This window comes from Prosopis cineraria, unplaced genomic scaffold, assembly GCF_029017545.1.
Source record: "Prosopis cineraria cultivar Desert tree isolate PC_DT_omini unplaced genomic scaffold, ASM2901754v1 PC7, whole genome shotgun sequence".
NCBI lineage: Eukaryota > Viridiplantae > Streptophyta > Magnoliopsida > Fabales > Fabaceae > Prosopis > Prosopis cineraria.
Window position 1 is genome coordinate 27,229,987 of NW_026555338.1, and position 18,923 is coordinate 27,248,909.

Here is an 18,923-nt window from a genome sequence, read left to right on the forward strand (position 1 = left end):
TCATAGACTAACATAAAAATATTCATGAATTAATATAAGATTTTCATGAACAATGTAAAGGTTATGAATCAATTATAATTCTTAAAGAGAGTTTTATTATTTAAAAGGTATAAATATCTATTACCATCACTCATTTTACATATCTATCTATTGAAACTCATTGCTTTTATTCTTTAATTGCACCAAAGATAAAATTAAATTTATCACTTTGAAAAAATATTATTGTCTTAGCTCGAGTCTTGATCATAGTGAAAACTATACTTAAGAGTCTTCATTATTTTTTAAAGAAAATTTATCATCAACCCAACTTTTGAAGATTGAAATAGGTGGGGGTATATTAGGTCTAGAGAAAAGTGCTGCCCCACCTTAAAGATAGCATGCACAACTTTTTTTCTTCATCCAAAAGCTAGCTAAGAGAGAAATTCTGTCTCAAGATTTGTTTAGAGTTTTCAAACTACAAAAATAATTGTTTTCCAAAAAAAAATCTAGTCTAATGGAAATTATTAAGAAAATGCATCGTTGAGTAACGCTTGAAATAAATTTTGATTTTAAGAAAAAATTGGTCACATAAGAAGTAGATATTAATACAAAGGTTAAAGTATATTTTTAATCCTCTAACTTTATATAAGGTTTTAATTTAGTCTTTTAATTTTATAAAATATCTTTTAGTCGTTAAATCTTATATTGTTAGTTTAAATGATATTTTTTTTATGTGGATCATTATTATTTTAAAAAATTAAACTTAATATGTCAACATTTGAGAATGTTTTGTTAGCATTTGAAAGTTTAATATAAAAATTTTTTAGAATAAAACTACAATATTATGATTAAGGGATTAAAAAAACACTTTATAAAGTTAAAATACTAAAAGAAATATTGTTATGTAAATTTAAATAACTAAATATATATTTTAGCCTAATATAAATAAGCACCTGACATTTTCTACTTTTTACATGCAATTAATCATGATTTTGTGTTAAGGGAAAATCATCATCTAATCTCACCCAACAAATTCAATTACACCGAAGTCTCATAAAATGCCCAAATAACTACCCAATTCCAAATGCTTATACAATTACAAGAATACCCTTATATTACATATTTTTAAAAAATATGTAATTCATCCACCATCGCCACTGAATTTTTGGCCGGCCTCCGGTAGAGACCTCCCGATCAGCCTTCACTGCTTATTGGAGCTCCAGTGAAAATGGTGGGATTTTTGGGTTCATATGCTTTTGGGATCCATCTGATATTGAGTTTTAATAATCCGATCCCAAGACCACCTCTTCCCAAAAAAATTCCACCACTGGTCAATAGAGCTCCAATAGAGGCCAACTGGAGCTCTGGTGATGGTATGGGTGAATTACATATTTTTTTGAAAGTAATTAATGTAGGCGTATTTTTGTAATTTCACAAGCATTGGGACTTGGTGGTTATTTTCACATTTAATGGGACTTTGGTGTAATGGAATTTATTGGATTGGACTTGGTAGTGAGTTCTCTCTTCTTCTTTTTTTAATACAACTGTGATCAAACAGTGCTTTTTTAATTTGGCCACATAATTACATTACAATGAGTATACTAAACTAAATTTTTACGTACATCCATCTCATAAGTATTTGCTCTCCTATATATTAAGATAATTTTTGGATTACTTTTCAACTCCAATTAGGGTTTGAATGAGCTTTTTTCACTAAAGTCATAATTTCTAGCTTTTGTATTTACATTGACTTCTGCATTGATCCGTTGGTTTATGCTTTATCTCTCTTCTCTTCTATCTTGAATACTTAAGATTTTTTATATTTATTTTTGCCATTAAACATCTCATTTTACTTTTAAATGAAATCATTCACACGAATTTCAATTTATCTAATTGACTTTAAAAAAAATTCAAATATAAATCATGTTAAATTACTGACTTTTTTTTCCAATCTCAGTTTGCTAACTTCAGTTGAATCATAACCTTAATTGTAAATTTTTTAATCCAAACACATACTTTATCTCCTAAAAATTGTAGTTACAATAGATTTACGACTATGTTTGGATTAGCTTCAAACTGAGGTTGGGATGACCCAAACTTCAGTTGAAGGATTAAAAGTTCATTATAAAATAAAAATCAGGTTTGGATTGAGAAAAAAATTCTAACTGCAGTTAGGGTTTAAATGAATTTTTTCCAAAGCTCATTTTCATGGCTTCTAGCGTTGAGCGTTGGGAGCATTTAATTCATTTAAATTTATTATTATTATTTATTTCTGCTTCAGCTTCAGCGTGAGAGGAAGAGCTTTTTCTTGTTTTTCACTAACAAAAGCAGGAGAGAGGTTGAAGAATAATCTTTAATTAATTAACCTTTTTAATATATATTAATTTATTTTATATTTCTTAACTCTATTTTTTAAAATAAAATTATAACTTAAAGTTTAATTTTTTAAAATAGAATGTTGGTTAATCACAAAGTTTAATATTTTTTAAAAAATCAAATTATCACAAAAAGTATATAATAAAATTTATATTCTTTTTTATCATTATACTTCTAAATTGATTTTTGAATCAAATTATCTAAATAATTTTAGTTTATTTAATTAATTTTTTTTAAAAAAATGCATCCAAACAAAAATCACATTAAAGTCAAAGACATTTTTTTAATCTTAGTTAAATTCTAATACCAATTGCAAATTTTTTAATCTAAATACGCACAACAATTAGATTAGACTAGATTAGATAAGTTCAGATAAGCAACAGTCATGCATTATAAATTTTATATTATATACCCAAACTCAACATTGAATACGTGTTTTGAATGGACTCCATTCAATTTGGATAAAAAAGAAAAGAAAAAGAATCACTCTCCATAAAAAGGAGGTCCACAAGTCACACATACAAGCTGCACATCGATCCACACCGTACACAATCACACCACTAATGGACACAACAAATAATATTTTTCCTCAATCTATTTGAGATAAAACCTACAACCTTCCTTATGAAAAAATGGCTTTATATAAAATTTATATAAATTAAAAATTAATAATTGTTAAAATTTAAATGAGCAATAACTCAAATAAATTATTATTAATTTAAAATGAGTTGTTATTAAAATTTGAATAAATACTTATTAATAAAAAATTAATTTAAATTAATAAATATTTATTTTTTAAATTTTAATAACAATTAATTCTTAAATAATATAAATTTTATACAGAGATCATGGATTATTATTTTTTCTTTCTTTATTCAACTAATTAGATCCACTTTTAAAATATTAAATACGAGTCTTGAATATATTCTATTCGTTTTATTTTAAGAGAAATTATTATATGAATTCGGTTTCATTTATGATTTATCTAATAAAATATGATATTAAGATTATATATTATACGAGAGGAAAAATGTAAGAAATCAAATAAACATTTTATTATAAAAATAAAATCATTAAAAATAATAATATATAAAATTTTATTTAATTGAACTAGTGTTGAATATTATATTTTTTTATTGAAAAAACTATGAATGATATATTGCAGGTCTATCCAAAAAAATTTCTTATCTTAAAGAAATTGGTTTTTGAAAAAGAAAACCGATCCGGACCCAAGTAAATCCGAACCCAACTCGGACAGTATCCTGTAGCGTGGATGAAACGCTGCGTAAACCGCGCCTCTCTGTTCAAAATTTTTTCATCTCCCTCGTTTTTTGCCCCCTCTCATCTCCCTCGTTAGTCGTTACATTCCAAATATTTCAGACGTTAGACATGAACTTCTCCAGTTTTCTATCCCAAATATCCCCTGCTACGGTGTAACGTATGAAAAGCCGGCTAGAGGCCCAATAACCGGAGGCTGTCTGGGTTGTAGCTTAGTCTCGTTGCATATTAAGCTTTTAAAACCATGAATTCAACTCCATGGCGATTTTTGGTTTCATTTCTCGATTAAGGTTAACGATTCGCTGTTTAAGCATGTGATACATTATTGGTTTTAAAGTGGCTTGTGAGACCACCTCTCAACTATGCCAATCGGTATTTTGAATGCCACTAGGCATCTTGGATCTTCGTGTATCAAACAGAAACATCCCTTGACATCCAATATATTAAGGTGAAGATGACAACGTGTTTGGCTCCCCTCAACTCTTTTTTCCTTCCTTGTGGAGTGTGGACAACATTATGCATCTTTCATTCAACAAGCATAGAATATTCTTATATATTTTTCTTTATCTATTATTTGTTTATTTAGCTCATCAAGTTTATATTTATTGTTTACCAGCCGTTTAACCTGAATTTATATTTGGATGCCGTATCCCCTGCAAGTTGATTTTGCATAGCTTTGTCATTGATTTGTTTTGCGTGTCTCAGTTGTTTGTTGCCTTTGGAGAATCCCTATCTTGCTAGTCCGTACTGCTTTCTGAAGATTTTTTAATCGGAGCTTTGACTGCATCAAGTGTGATGTTGGTCTAATCTTGGCTAGCGTTTTCTGCTCCCGACCAAAAATGGATAGACATGGCAGGTATCTCATCAATCCTATACTCTTTCTTTTACGGTGTTTTCTTGCCAATGAAAGTAAGGTTAAGGACAGGGTTCTAGCTGCAGAAAAATTTATGCAAAAAAAAAAAAAAAACTCGCCCTGGAATTCAATTTTTCCTAGCTGATTTCTTAATAAGTGAAGAAAAGGGGATGGGCTAGAGATTTAAACTATAGATTTATTACCTAGAGAATATAGAAATAAATATAAGTATATTTGTCTCACCTGTGACCTTCCTTTTCTTTTTAAATTTATCTCCTCTTACACTACATACACTTCGATCTTAGATGCAACTTCTGGCTCAATATTGTCATGGTGTTTTCGTTTTTTGCATGTAGCACTTTCTATGAAGCGGATATACTTTCATCATCTGCAAAGATTTTATGTCAAATACGAGAAAAGAGTGTCACTTAGATACTGAATGGTCAAGGTGGAATTTTGGTCATAAGAACGCCGTCAAGATGATTTCATTGCATTGGATGATATGCTAAAGGACAGTTTAGAGCATGTGCAGATGATGAGGTGAGCTTTGATATCGCAAACTCTGAAGAATTTGATAGATATGGGTCTTAGTCAATTTCACAGTAGTTTCGCGGTTTGTGCTAAGAATATTGTGTGGATTTTTTTTTTTTTTTTTTGTTTTTTGCCTGGAACTTCATAATCTCATTTTTGCTTTTACATTGAAGTATAAATTTATATCAATCTAAGGAGTGTCATTTCTGTAACTATTTTTCAAAGGTTTGTACCTATTAGATTTTTCTCTGTTGTGCACCTTGGTCCACAGAATAGGGAGTGTTTTCTGACAACCGTCTTGATTGGATACTGGCGTGTATATAATCATACCCATATTCTCTGTATGCGTGAGTATTTAGATAGAAGATGGTGTAAGTGCCAAAATAAATTACTTGCTTGTTTCTTACATGAATTTTTGCGGGAAAAGCACATCTTTGGCATAGATAGATCTTGCAGGATATACAAATATGACGGCAATGAAAGAACCATCATGAGCTTTTTGAGCTTAGGAGGTAAGTTGGGAGCAGATTAATGGATTGGGACAAAATAGTGCAGGACGTTTTCTTCCTGACGTATTTGCCCACAACAATCTTGTTGATGGCCAGTGTAAAATGGGTGTAATGGAGACGGCAGACTGGCTTATTAAACAGTTGTCAGAACTGGGCTCCTCTCCTTAATGTGTCACCTACAACATATTTTATAAAGGGTTATTGCCTTGTTGATAATGTAGGTAAAGCTCTCTACCTGTTTTCTACCATGGCTCATGCTAGTATTCAGCCAGCAGGGTTACATGTGACACAGTGGTACATTCATTGGATGGGATAAATTTTTTTTGAAGGAAGCTAAAATGCTCCTTGAAAAAATATTAAATGATGATGATGATGAAGGAATACCACTTTAATTGCCTCTACTACATGGACTATCATTCAGAATGGAGCTATGATTCAGGCTCTTTGTTTTCGGGCGTTCGGCTCAATGTTTTACTTAGAATGTATAAATTAATTCACAAGTGAAATTAGAATGTATAAATTAATTCACAAGTGAAGTTTGGAAACTTTTATGATGCTTACTCTCTGAAGAAGAGATGGTTCTAAATGGACTCTGTCCTGATGTGATTTTTTCAGTTTTTTAATAGGTGCTGCTTGCAATTTAAGCAACTACTTAGATGGCATTGCATGAGAAGTAAAATAAAAGAAACAAAAGAGGACTTTGCCAAAATACAGAAATCTAGTTTATTGAGTGATCATGTTCCAGTTCAGATTCTACAAGTACCACAAACTAGAAGAAACAGTCATGGTGTTTAACTTTTATCAGGACTATGTGGTGAGTAAATTATACAGTCATCTGTACTATTACTGTATTATGCTAATAGCTTTAGAAATTGTGAAGTTACAAGTTTTGAAAAGGGCAGTGGTGCTTGAATGAAAGTCTTTGTTTTTTGTTTTTGTGTTAGACTTAAAATGCACACCTCAGGTTTTGGTTCATATGAGTGACCGATGCTCTAGGTATGTATCTCTGCAGACCATTTGTACAATATGCTTCTATTTGATGAATCAGCCTTGTCACCATTTCAGCCCTTTTGCTGAAGACTCTGTCCAGAAGCTTATCATTATGTTGGATAAATTCTTTTAGATGTTTTAATCATGGCGATCAGTATTGTGAAATAATCATATGATATGGTCTGATGCATACAACAGCTGGTACAAACAGATGGCCAAATCTTTCTTGTGCTTGAATTGTTGAAACTGCACAAATTGGTGCAATTTCAGATAGAATCAAAGAATTGTGCAATTTTGGAATTCATTCTTCTCTCGTCTTGGGCTTGTGCAGCAGGTCACATTTTTTAATTTTTTCCATTGGAGTGTTTCAGCTGCTATCACTTATCATGCCCCTTCTAAATTGAAAGCCAAAAGATTATTGGTTGGGATGTTGCTTGCAAAGTAACTTAACATTAGACTTATAGTTTGTTTTTGCACACATGCACATGTTATATATTGTGCAAGGTATTTTCACTTTGTTTATAAGTTTGAGGATTTGATACAATTTCCAACTCAGGATTTGAAAATATAAACTTGGTATTGCCATTTGACAACTGTTTTTCTAATCGTTTTTATGTTCTTTTCAGGATTCTGAACTCATTTTCTTCTGGGACACTCATGATTAGAATGGGAGTACAACTTGATAATAAATGCTTGGGAATGGAACCACGATAGAGAGCGCTGAAATCTTAAACTGGTTTGCCTCAATTCTAGTTTCCTTGGCCATTTTTGCTGTTTTGGTCTTGAAATTTTCAACTATGAAAGTTGTGCTTTTCAAATTCGTGAGAACTAACAGTTGTTTAGGTCCAAAACTTGAATTTTGCTTAATCTAGACACTGTTCTCTGCCTTGTACTTTGAACTTGATACGACAATGGTTAAACAAATTGCTGGCTTCGGTGAGAGAGATGAAGCGGCTGAGAATCCAGGTTTTAGATACAGGCATTTCTGACTTCTTTTGGTGATAAATAACTGGGGCAAAAAAGGTCTGGAACCTTGATTTCCTACTAACTATTGACAGTGTACCATCAGTCCACACTCACTGGCTTGGACTTGGTTTCTTCGTCGCTGGAGCAGTTTTACGGCAAAAGATCCTGGCTGTCCTGCTTTGTTATATTTTTATTATTAACCATTGTTTTTTTTTTTTTAAAAAAAGGCAATGAAGAGATCATTTTTATTGTGTTTTGCTTATTTTAAAATTAAAATTTTAAAAAACAAAAAATTATAGAGAGTTTGGACCATCTAGATTTGCTGTTGATACTGCAACGCAGTGGTGCTGCTGTGGATGGCTCAAGTGCTGAGTTTTTTAGATTTGTTGCTTCTTGATTTGGTGTGAATTGATATTTTGTCACTTTATAAATGCAGCATGCCGCTGCTGGGATTGACTTTGGTTGGATGTTATTCTCCTCTGGAAGATGTTTATGAAGATATTAAATCAGCAAACATTTGGGAGGGAAGGCAACAAATGAAACTGGAGTTTTGCATGATCACTGGTGAGTATCATATGCATTATGCTGAAGAAATTGCTTAGAAATCAATGAAAGAGTGCTAAAAGTGAAGTGGTTTTATTTCCCCTGGGTTTATAAACAAATTACACTTGACACACAATGCCGTAATTTTTTGGGGCCATCATGCATGTTGCGGCTGTTACTAGTTAGTATATGTGAGAATGTGAATTTTAGAAAAGAACCAGTTTCTTATGAAGTGGAAGGAGCAGACTGTTGAAGTATTCAGATGCGGCTATCTATAAATCCTTCATTTTAGTATAATTTTTCATACTGCTTGATGCCATTCTGTAGATTGGCTTTCAGCTTTGCCAAAGAATTTTAAATTGTTTGCCAGCAGATCAATGATCCCATATACCCAATTAAACATTTATCTTGTAATTGGAGCTAATTTTTTGTTGATTGAAACCTCTGAAATCTAGTATTATTCATATGAAGAAAACAGCGCTACACCCTCTAATTCTCTATGAAATACAGAAATACAACTCTGGTGATTACAAAATAGCAAACAAGAGCAAAGCATAAGATAATAGTTAATAAGGGTTTCAGTCATAAGTGCTTCAATTTCTGAAAGCCTTTCCCTTTCCTTTGCCTACGAAATGAAATCTGAAATTACTCTCCTAGCATCCAAGAGGCTAGAGACTCTCCTCACAACACCAAATTATTACCTAAACCGTCATTGAACCTCACTCTCCAATATGTACCCAGCCAACGGACCATCTCTCTCACACACAGACGCATGTGTCAGTTACCAGCTCGCCCACATAGTTAGGGTTCCAATATCTGCATAAACCATATAAATTGTTGGCCAATTAAATTATCATGCATCATTCCCATCAAAATTTGGAGTTTCGGAATAAGAATGTGCCTCACAAGAAAACGGGGAAATGAAGTCACTGGTTTGTATTTTTGCCCAAACTGCAACATTGAAGTAGACGCTATATCATATGTGTATTGTTGCTTGTATTCATAAAATTGAGAGGATTAGTTTAGCCTGCAAAATTGCCTGTTGATAAATAAATAAATAAATAAATAATGTAGGAATTTGGTAAAGTTCTTTAGATGTTTGTTATAAGCAAAACCGTAATGTAGATTTAAATTTTTGAAAGACCATGTAATTCTTCTTCGTTGTTTTTTATTTTTTAAAGCAAGGGCCATGTAGTTCTACTCCATGAAAAACATCTTGTCTTTTTATTGAAAAGCCTGATAACAAAGACCTAAAAACTGTATTTATGTTTATGTCCGTTAAAAAAAAAAAAAAAACTGGTGTGGTTGATTCGAAGCTTTGGTTCCTTTTCTGATGTATCAATTGCTAAAAATTTTATTGAACACTAACTAATTCAAATTGAATTGAGTCATGTTGATATAGAAACTTTGGTAATATATATATATATACGTAAATATATTTCATTTCCAGAACCCAGATTTTTAGTTGTTGCTTAAAAGAGAAGCTGAATCAACCAAATTAACTGCCATTGGATTCATTTTGAATTTGAATATCAGCAGGAATTTGTTTGCAGCCACATGGAATTATGCACATCTAACAATGCCTGCAGGGGCTGTATATATTCAGGTTCCTGTTCATGCATGCTTGTTCTTCTTTCTAATTATGAGGAGAATGATTATATGCCGAATGGATGATCCAGAAGTATAGCTTTTGATACTTACTGGGGCCTTATGAGGCTTATGTCTTGTGTGTCAGACTCGGCACTGTTGAGTGGGGCAAGCAATTGTTATCTCAAGAGAAGGAGACTTTGCGCTTTGAATCACTCCGAATCTGAATGATGTGAGAGGCTAAGAGCTGGCTTTCATGGTCCAAGTCAACTTTTTCCGAGTTAAAATGGTATGTGCCTTTTTACACGACTCGGTATGAATATATGATCTTTTATATTCATAAGCTAAATCTATAATTTTTTAGGGATTTTTTTTAAAAAAATTATGAATTTTAAGGCACAATGTAAATTTCATTAGCATATCAAAATAATTGTGGTTTTACTTTCACCAAAAAAAAAATTGTGGTTTTAAGATTTTAATAAAGCATTAATTTTTTTTTAGTCTTATGTTACCCTTTATTAACAAAAAACTATATAGTAGGTCAAGCTTAAATATTGTAGTATTTTATTTTAGTATGCTAATATAAAAGCAATGTAGTTAAAAATGACTACATTTTGCTGTAATCTAGGTTTTATAATATTTGTTTAAATTTGTGTAGATAATTTCAAATTACAATTATTTTAAAAGGATATTCGTCTATAAGTATATGCTATCAATGTAATTCTTATATTAAAATTTTAAATTTTAATTAAAATTTATCCAAACATACCATAATTGATACTTAGATCATCTTATAGCAATGTTTTTATTGACTAATCACAATCAATTGAGGAAGGTAAATAAACAAAAAAAAAGTGGGGCACATTACTATCAAATATTACAAATGTGCAAATTTAGAATTTCAATTTGAATTCCAGATTCATGCTAGTTTAGTTTAGAAAACAGTACAATGAAACCAGAATTTGAGAGAATGTTTATATTGCCAAAATTAAAGGAAGGGATATGCAATGGCTAGGGATTTGGAAAATCTTTTGGACCAACTGGTAAAAGATGTTTGTTGGATGGATCATTTTCAAGCAACACATGGATTAGTCCCCGTGAGTGAAGTATTTTTTTTTTTTTTATATTTTTAAGCGACAAAAAGTAATAATTTATATATTAGTAGTGCAGGCCTGCCCAAAAAACTGTTTCCTTGGCCTTGCCAGAAAGCAAGTTGACGTTACAAGCATTTTCAGTGTCATACGCATCATTTTTTGAAAGTTGAGACGTGATTTTCTTTTACACGCCACTCCTTTCGTATTTTGCTGAAATGTTAGGCTTATTCTCATTCACGTCGGATTTGCACTAAAGTTTATCTATAAACTTAGGACTCTGTTAAAATATAACAGAATTAAATTCTTATCCTCTTTTCAAAACACGTAGACCATCTATTCCATGTTGTGATTTTTATAAAGGGCCTCCTGAATTTCCTTCTTAGATTTATTTAGTTTACAGTTTATATTGTGATGAAATTACCTGAACTTAATGCAACGGTGTGATTATTTTTTTAAGTATAGCCTTGCTTGGTTGCTTTCCATTGTCTAGTGGTAATTAATCTCGCTCACCCCCTTTCATTGATAGTAGAATTCCTGTTACCTTTGCAGCTAAACATACAGACAATATAAATGCAACTTTTTCAGTGTTATTGTCAGCTTCCAGGTACTTCAATTTTCAATATTTCTTTTTCTCAAAAGAACTATACTTCAGTAAATAGATACTCTATTTCTTTATTTCTTTGCTGGTGAGGATTTTATTCTCCAATTTACCTTTTTCTTTCTCGAAAAGAAAAAGATATGATTTGAGGGCCAACATTTATGCATGATATAAATGTTATTGATGTTCATGAGCTATAAATTTTCTTAGTGTTAGTGGAAAGTACTTTGACAAAACATGTCACGTCTAGAAAATACGAGAGATCAAAGGCATAAACATTTGGGGATAAGGTTCACTTCTTTTCCATCATATTGGTGAGATTCCTCCAATTTGTTCTTCGCTGGTTATGTGTTAAATGGTTGACTTCTTCTTTAGCAGATATGGTTCTTCTACTTCGAGAGAAACACATGAAAGATGTAGCCATGTGAGCCCCATGCCTGAAGTTGGGTCTACATGGCTGCGCTCTCTCTCTCTCTCTCTCTCTCTCTCTCTGTGTGAGAAATAAGGGGACATGGTCCATCTATATAAATAGAGATATGAAATTCTAGTTTTAAAATATATAACATAAAATTAGAACATTTTAGTTTTATTTAGATTATATGTAAAACTGCGACATGTAGAGAAGCAAATTGTTTGCTTTGCTTCTTTGTTCCTTAGCTCCTTTGCTAAGCCAACAAAAGATGACTGACGATTAGGAAAAAAAAAAAGGAAAAATAATCGACAAGCCATCCTATTTCTAGGTCGACTCTAGAATGTTTTAAAAAAGAAAAAAAAAATCAAAGCAGCAGAAAAGTAAAGAACTAAAGATAGAGTAAGATTGGGTGTATCAAATTTGGATGCCAATGCCCTACGGCCTGGCGAACAAGTTAAGTGATGAGCACTAATTTGAAAATGACACATTTAATATAATTTCTTATATTTTTGATAAATTATTATTTTAATAGATATATAATTTAAAATAATGATAATCTTATAACTGTCATTCTGTCAAAAAACATTTTTAAATAAAAAATTATTCAACTACTAAAATTAATTTTGAATGGCTCACATTTTTTCACAATGATGAATGCCGTGATACTTATCACTAGCACTGAACCTCAACCCATAGCCTAGTGGAATTAGGATGATTCCAGCATGTTAGAGCTAGCTTTTAAAGAATAGCATGGTTTTAGGCTTTTAGCTTGCCCTTTGTTCTCAAAAGAAAATGGATGCTGATGGTTTAGATTTATTATTATTTCTAGGAAGAATTAGGTGTCAATAAATCTTATAGTAGTTAATTCTCTTATATAGGACTTCAATATAATTGTCCCTTATTTTTAATAGTTTTTCATTTAAATAGGTACATAATTCAAAATAAAATGACATTCTAATTATCATTTGGTATAAAAATATTATTCAGAAAATATAACTAGCTAGAAAACTTAAAATTTAAACCTTTTAAATTTTAATTAGGTTTATATGGTGTAGATGTCATCCCAGTGATAACGATAAGCTGAAAGGAGGGAAGTGACAATATAATTGTTGTCTAACGCTCACGGTTTCAAAACAACGAGCTGACGAGAAATCTATTTTTTGCTTTTTCGTGAGCGTCTAAAGAGCTGCAGATTTGTGTGTCCGCGGCCCTGCCCATTGAAGCTGTGAGACACTGTTGATTTCAATTCAAATCCTTTTCAACTTGCTTCCCTGCCAGATATGATTCATTCATGCTCGCTCTTTTAAAGTTTTTGACATCAACCGTGCAGCCTTACCTGCAGCTCTTGTAGCCACTATTATATATCACCACCTAATCGCTATTTTCAAATAAGTAGCTTCTTTGAAACCACTCTATAGCAAAACTATTCGTCAGGATAGTGACAAACAATTAATTATGCAAGTAAATGCTTTGTAATATATATTGGACCAATTACTCTAGCATGTAATATGAGGAATAAACTGAATTGTTCACTATTTTAATCAATAGTATAGTATAGCAGGTAATAAAATTTGTATTTTATTCTGTTCATTTAATTACATTGATTGTTAGATATTGATATTGAGATATATTTTGATTAATCGTTATTTCAAATAATTAACTATATCAATTCATGACAGACACATCATATATAGAAACGTATGGAACCAACAATTAATTCAAGTGGTTCAGTATTTGTACCTTTTAAGCAAGACGTAGGTTTTAATTCTTGCTGTTTCGAAAGTTTTACGTGTGTGCTATATCTTGACTCGATCCAAATTACAGTTTAATGTAGTTTCAAAAAAAAAATCAATTGATATATGCAATGAGTAGTGTTACTTATTAATCATGATCATATCAACAATACTGACTCATCTCAAATTCTAGATTCCATACAAACATTTCAGATCGTCTGTGGTGATAGTGCTATAAGAAGGGAAGCTCCACTGTGTTGATAGTGCTACAAGAAGATCATGTATTTGTCCAGCACCAAATTTATGGGTGGAGTCATTGAATGTAGAAGACACAATTTTCAGGAACAGTAGAGATGCCTAGAAAGTTCCCTCCTTATTGGCAGTGCCTCTGCTTTTCCACTTTCAGATGCCATTTTAGTCAAATAAGCATTCCTTGCCGGCCAAACAAGTAGCATTAACTATCAATAAAGTTAGTCTAATTAATAAAAATTTAATTTATAATATATAAGGTTGAGATTAAATTTTGTTATTGATATGAAAATTTATTAATAGATAATTTGTAAATATTTTTGTAAATGTTTATTAAACCTAAAAACATATCTTGATTTTTGGTGAATCTCGAGGCCCAACTCACTTTTTTTTTTAATGCTGAACAAATAGCATCAACTCAATATCTCATAGATTTCATAGTGCTATTTAATTTTACCACTTAGATCTTATGAAAGAAAGCAACAAAGTTGAATTTCATTTGAAGGGTTTAACACGAGCGTGTGTGTGTGAAATGCATCATGTGATGTAATTGGTGTTGTGAGTGTGTTGTTGACACAGCATGATGTGAAAGATGGACCCTTTGCTGCAGATATAATTGGTTCATGTCATGTGCTCCCTCGCTACTTAATTACTTGCCACTTTCACCATTTGGTAGGGTTCTTGTGGCTGTGGTGAGGCTTCGTGCAACCATGCAGTCCCTTTATTTACGGCAAATATAAATCCCGCCACTAAATATAAATGAATTTATATCTAAATATGTGGTTAAGTATACTTTAGCATGCAAAATTTATAATTTAGAATGAAGCACTTTTTTTAGCGTTGGACATTGTTCCTTCTTTTCTCTCTTTCAATATTGTACACATATTGATTCATAATAATTTTATTGATATGTTTTTAGTCGAACTTGTGATCATTATACTATATGCGTTATATAAAAAAAAAATCAAATATGGTAAGTTATGGATAGTACGTGTGACTCACATCAGATTGTAACACATGGGAAATATGACTAATAATTAAATAATTAAATAATAAAAAAAGTCAATTTGTCACTTTAGAGATTTTGTATGTCGTAAATATTTGTTGCTTTAGAATTTCAAAGGAAGCATTAATCATTTTCGTATTGTTTCAACCTTAATTAATATCTCAATATTCCAAGGCATGTTAACAAAACAATACATAATCTATGTATTTTACTAATTATGTTTATCTGTATCAAAACCTCAAAGTAATAATTCTTTTAAATGGGAGTATAGTAAGTAGATATAGAGGGAGTGGATCATTATGTATAAAATATATAAACAATGCAACTCACCTCAACTTTCATTTTCTAGGTAACTTAATTACTTGCTTTATTTCTTTTTAATGGTCACTTTTGAATTTTTTTATTTATCTATAATTTTAAAAGTTCCAAGATAATATTAATTTATATAATTTCAATTACATCCCTAAATGTTTCCACTAATTAAATTTAATTATGAAATATAAAAATAATTATGATAATATTAGACTAGATAAAATAAATTGTGAGATATTAATTATAATTTTTTAAGACACGGTTTAAATTACAGATAGCTGGAATGATAGATAATGGAGGGAGTATATTTACGAGTGGATTGATTCACGAGGCCACTAAGATATTCTATTGAATTGAAAAATTATGATGCTCTCTTTCATATGTAAGAACTCTCTTAAGAATTCAGATCAACATGCCCAACAAGCAACCTATCCTACATTTTAATTGATAGCTTTTTATGATAATTCAATTCAATATCTCTGTGAATGACCACTGAAATGTGCTATCACCTGCTTTTTGGGTTAGGTTTGGTGGAATATTGACTTATATAATATGTGTGTGTGTGTATAATCTATAAAAATACCATTATTCATATAGGCACCTCATATTCTTGGTCTACTATAGGCACCTAATATTCTAATCATGATTGATACAAATTATATTACATCTCGTGTCAAGCATGAACCTCATTCTAATGTCTTAAAACATCAATTTATCTGAAATTAAATTTTATCATTTGAAGTCAAGTGAATATATGGACATGTTTTCCCATATATTTACAGAGTCTAAAGTAAATTGCATTATTTATAATTTGTGAATAGTTTTTCTTAATATAAATTTTAACTTTACTTGCCGATATTGATTATTTTGTTTAAGGTGGTTATTATTGCAAATCCTCATAAACGAGCATGACAAAATATATAAGAAACTTAAGGGTGTGGATATGTACACGTAAATATTTGGACTCTTCACATGCTATTAAGAAGTTCTAACCCTGTTAACAAAATTCGGTTCAACTGATGCAGATTTGGCTTCATATGTAAGGCTGTGAAATTAAATATCGTTGTTGGTGTGAGAATTTTGCGGGCAAATAGTTTGTAAGTATTTTTATAAATACTTTTTTTAATTATAGAGACATATCTTAATTCTAGTAAATTCTCAGGACTCAATTCACCTAATTTAAAAAAAAAAGGTTCTACCTTTGAAAAAAAATATTATGACTTTTAATTACAACCCTATAAACGTGTAGACTTAACAAAATAGATAATGACTATTTCTTTAACTCTTTAATGATGGTAAAATCGACAAGTGGGTCGACCCACCATATCCACTAAAAGATCCACCTAACTCATCGTCATCATGCCCCTCCTCTGTAAGACAATTTTTTTTAATTATTCAATTTTTTAAAAAATATTATTTCAATTTTTTTTATAAATTATTTCTATCAACCTCATCAATATCAATATAAAAAAATATAAAGAATAAAAGTGTGTAGAATTTTAAATATACTCTTATATAATAAATTTAAAAAATAATGTCATGTTATTTTTTTTCTTTCATTAAGGATAATTTTAAAAATACTTTTTAAACATTACATAAATAGTCACACCATAACTCATAAATGAGATCAAAAAATTTGTCTTACAAATAAAATTGAAGGGAGTATATCTCTAGCCCTCTAGGTTAATTTTGTATATCCACCAATTAAGCCTGGAGTGTAATGCCCAGATTGAATTGCAAACAAACTTCAAACAATTTTGATGATCTGCACTGATTATCGGCTGAAGCTATATGGTTATTCAAGAAGCTCTAGGCATGGCAAAAGAGTGACCTAATGGTAATGTCGGTTTCAAGTTCTGGATATATAATTCTGCTGAAAATTCATTGACCACGTTTTTGGTCTTATCTAACTCATTTTGCATTAATCAAGAGTCTAATATAACGATTTTTTTTCCTGTGTCTTTTTTCGTGTTTGAGTTTTTTCTTATCAGGGAATGATTATACGGATTCAAACTTTAATTCATCATACTAGTTTATTCTACTATAGTCTACCTTAATGTGATGAGTACAAGCTTAAAAAAAAAGTTTATCTCAAAAGATAACCCATTAAAGAGTAAGAATCATATAAACTAAACCCCACACCACTTGCGAGGCTCCTCAATATAGGACTTGTGACAATCAATCTATAATCTCGGTGACTCCTGCTCCACGACACTTCACTCAACCCTTTTTAAGACCACAAGCTCAAAGAGAGTGATACCACCACCCAACAAACTAGCCTGTTAGATGGGAGAGCTTCTTAAACTTATAAACCCCACACCAATTATGAAACTCCTTCATATGGAACTTGTGACAATGCCACTGTAATATCTCACTTTACTAATCATAATTAACTAATAAAACTTATGGTAATCAAGGGATTAACACAAAAAAGTGATTACCAAATTTTAGTTCAAAGTCAAGGGATCTCAAATTTTCATAATCAAAATGAGTTTAAAACAATTATAAACTCTTATATCAAAGTATAAATAAGTTAAAAAAGTATGGGATACATCTAAGGAGTGAAAGAAATCAAAAATAGTAGAAAAATAATTCATGTGTTGTGAAACAGGGCAATACAGTACAGATCATTCATGCTACGCCGCAGCGCGTTGCTCTTTGTGCCACATGCCACGACTCAGGCACCATACACCACAACGTGTTGCATGAAAATATCAACAAATTCTACTGTCATTTAATAGCAAAATTAGGGAACTTCTAACACATCCCGATTATCTGTCCGATGTTTGAATGACGTGATCTAAGTGTTTACGAAAAGCTTTTTACATGAACTAGCTAATGGCATGGGTTTCACTTCCAAAAAAATAAGTCACACCAAGAAATTAAATATCCAAACACATTTTAACCATTTTTCACAATTTTCACACAAAAAGGGTGTCTAAAACCCTCAACAAATGCCACAAGCCTTTCCTAATATCTGAACCATATTTATTGGACTTAGGACTATCAGAACAACACGTCACATACACTTAAACAACAGTATAATATAGATTCACTTCTCAACCCCTTTTTACCAAAAACAGAGGGGGGAAAATTTCCATTGCATTGCATCAAAAATCATTATAATATGTTTAAATTATCATTTCTATACTTGTACTAGTATTTTGACCCTATCAACATATATATATATATATATAATCATACAAAAATATTTAGGGCCCTAAAATATAACTCAGATATTTGTAACAACAAAATAGTGCAAGTGTGATAGCATGCAAACTAGAATTAGCAATTATATAATATTACACAAAATAAATTTAAACTAGAGGCAAACAATATGAATGCATTAATTCCTAATCTCTTGAGCCTTTTTCCTCTTTACACCAGAGCTAGAGCCTAAAAAGTATTAAATGAATGGGGTGAGTCTAACCACTCAGTAAATAAAAAAAAACTTACCATGCAGTTATATATCAATTATAAACCAAATACATACATATGAAACCAAGTACGTAAAACATACTTTAACATATATCAATTATAAATCCAACTAACATGTTTTCATCTCATATGTGCTAGGTACATAATCACAATCCACTCACACATGTGATCATAACTCGATTTATCACATAACTTGCCACAATTCAAAGCATGTGACATGTCATAAGTTTACATAGGTAATGATCAACCAACCTTATACCCTTCTTATTTTTTCATACTGAAACCGTGGGTTATAACATTAAATAGGGCTTCGTTTGTGTGACTGGACCATCCAAGCTCACTGATCATGAGGTGTGACCTGGCCAAAGATCATATGAGTCAGTCTCAAACCACGGCTTCCCCCATTCTCAAATCTTTGGGGTATCTCATACCCTAAACTATTCTCCTCATTAAATTGATAAAGAAAGAT

The 18,923-nt window shown here is 31.1% G+C and overlaps 1 long non-coding RNA gene across 7 annotated transcripts; it reads left to right on the forward strand.

Annotated features, from left to right (window-relative positions):
* The first annotated feature begins 3,670 nt into the window (after window positions 1-3,670).
* Window positions 3,671-14,577, forward strand: LOC129314983 (uncharacterized). Of its 7 annotated transcripts, none has more exons than XR_008594352.1 (9): window positions 3,671-4,081; window positions 4,339-4,489; window positions 4,843-6,850; window positions 7,143-7,252; window positions 7,919-8,046; window positions 9,562-9,631; window positions 9,761-9,901; window positions 11,256-11,310; window positions 13,643-14,577. It is a non-coding gene; the product is annotated as an uncharacterized LOC129314983 (long non-coding RNA). The 7 variants fall into 7 exon arrangements; XR_008594351.1 differs by having other exon boundaries at window positions 4,843-6,340; window positions 6,471-7,252; XR_008594354.1 differs by having other exon boundaries at window positions 4,843-6,340.
* The last annotated feature ends 4,346 nt before the right edge of the window (window positions 14,578-18,923 follow it).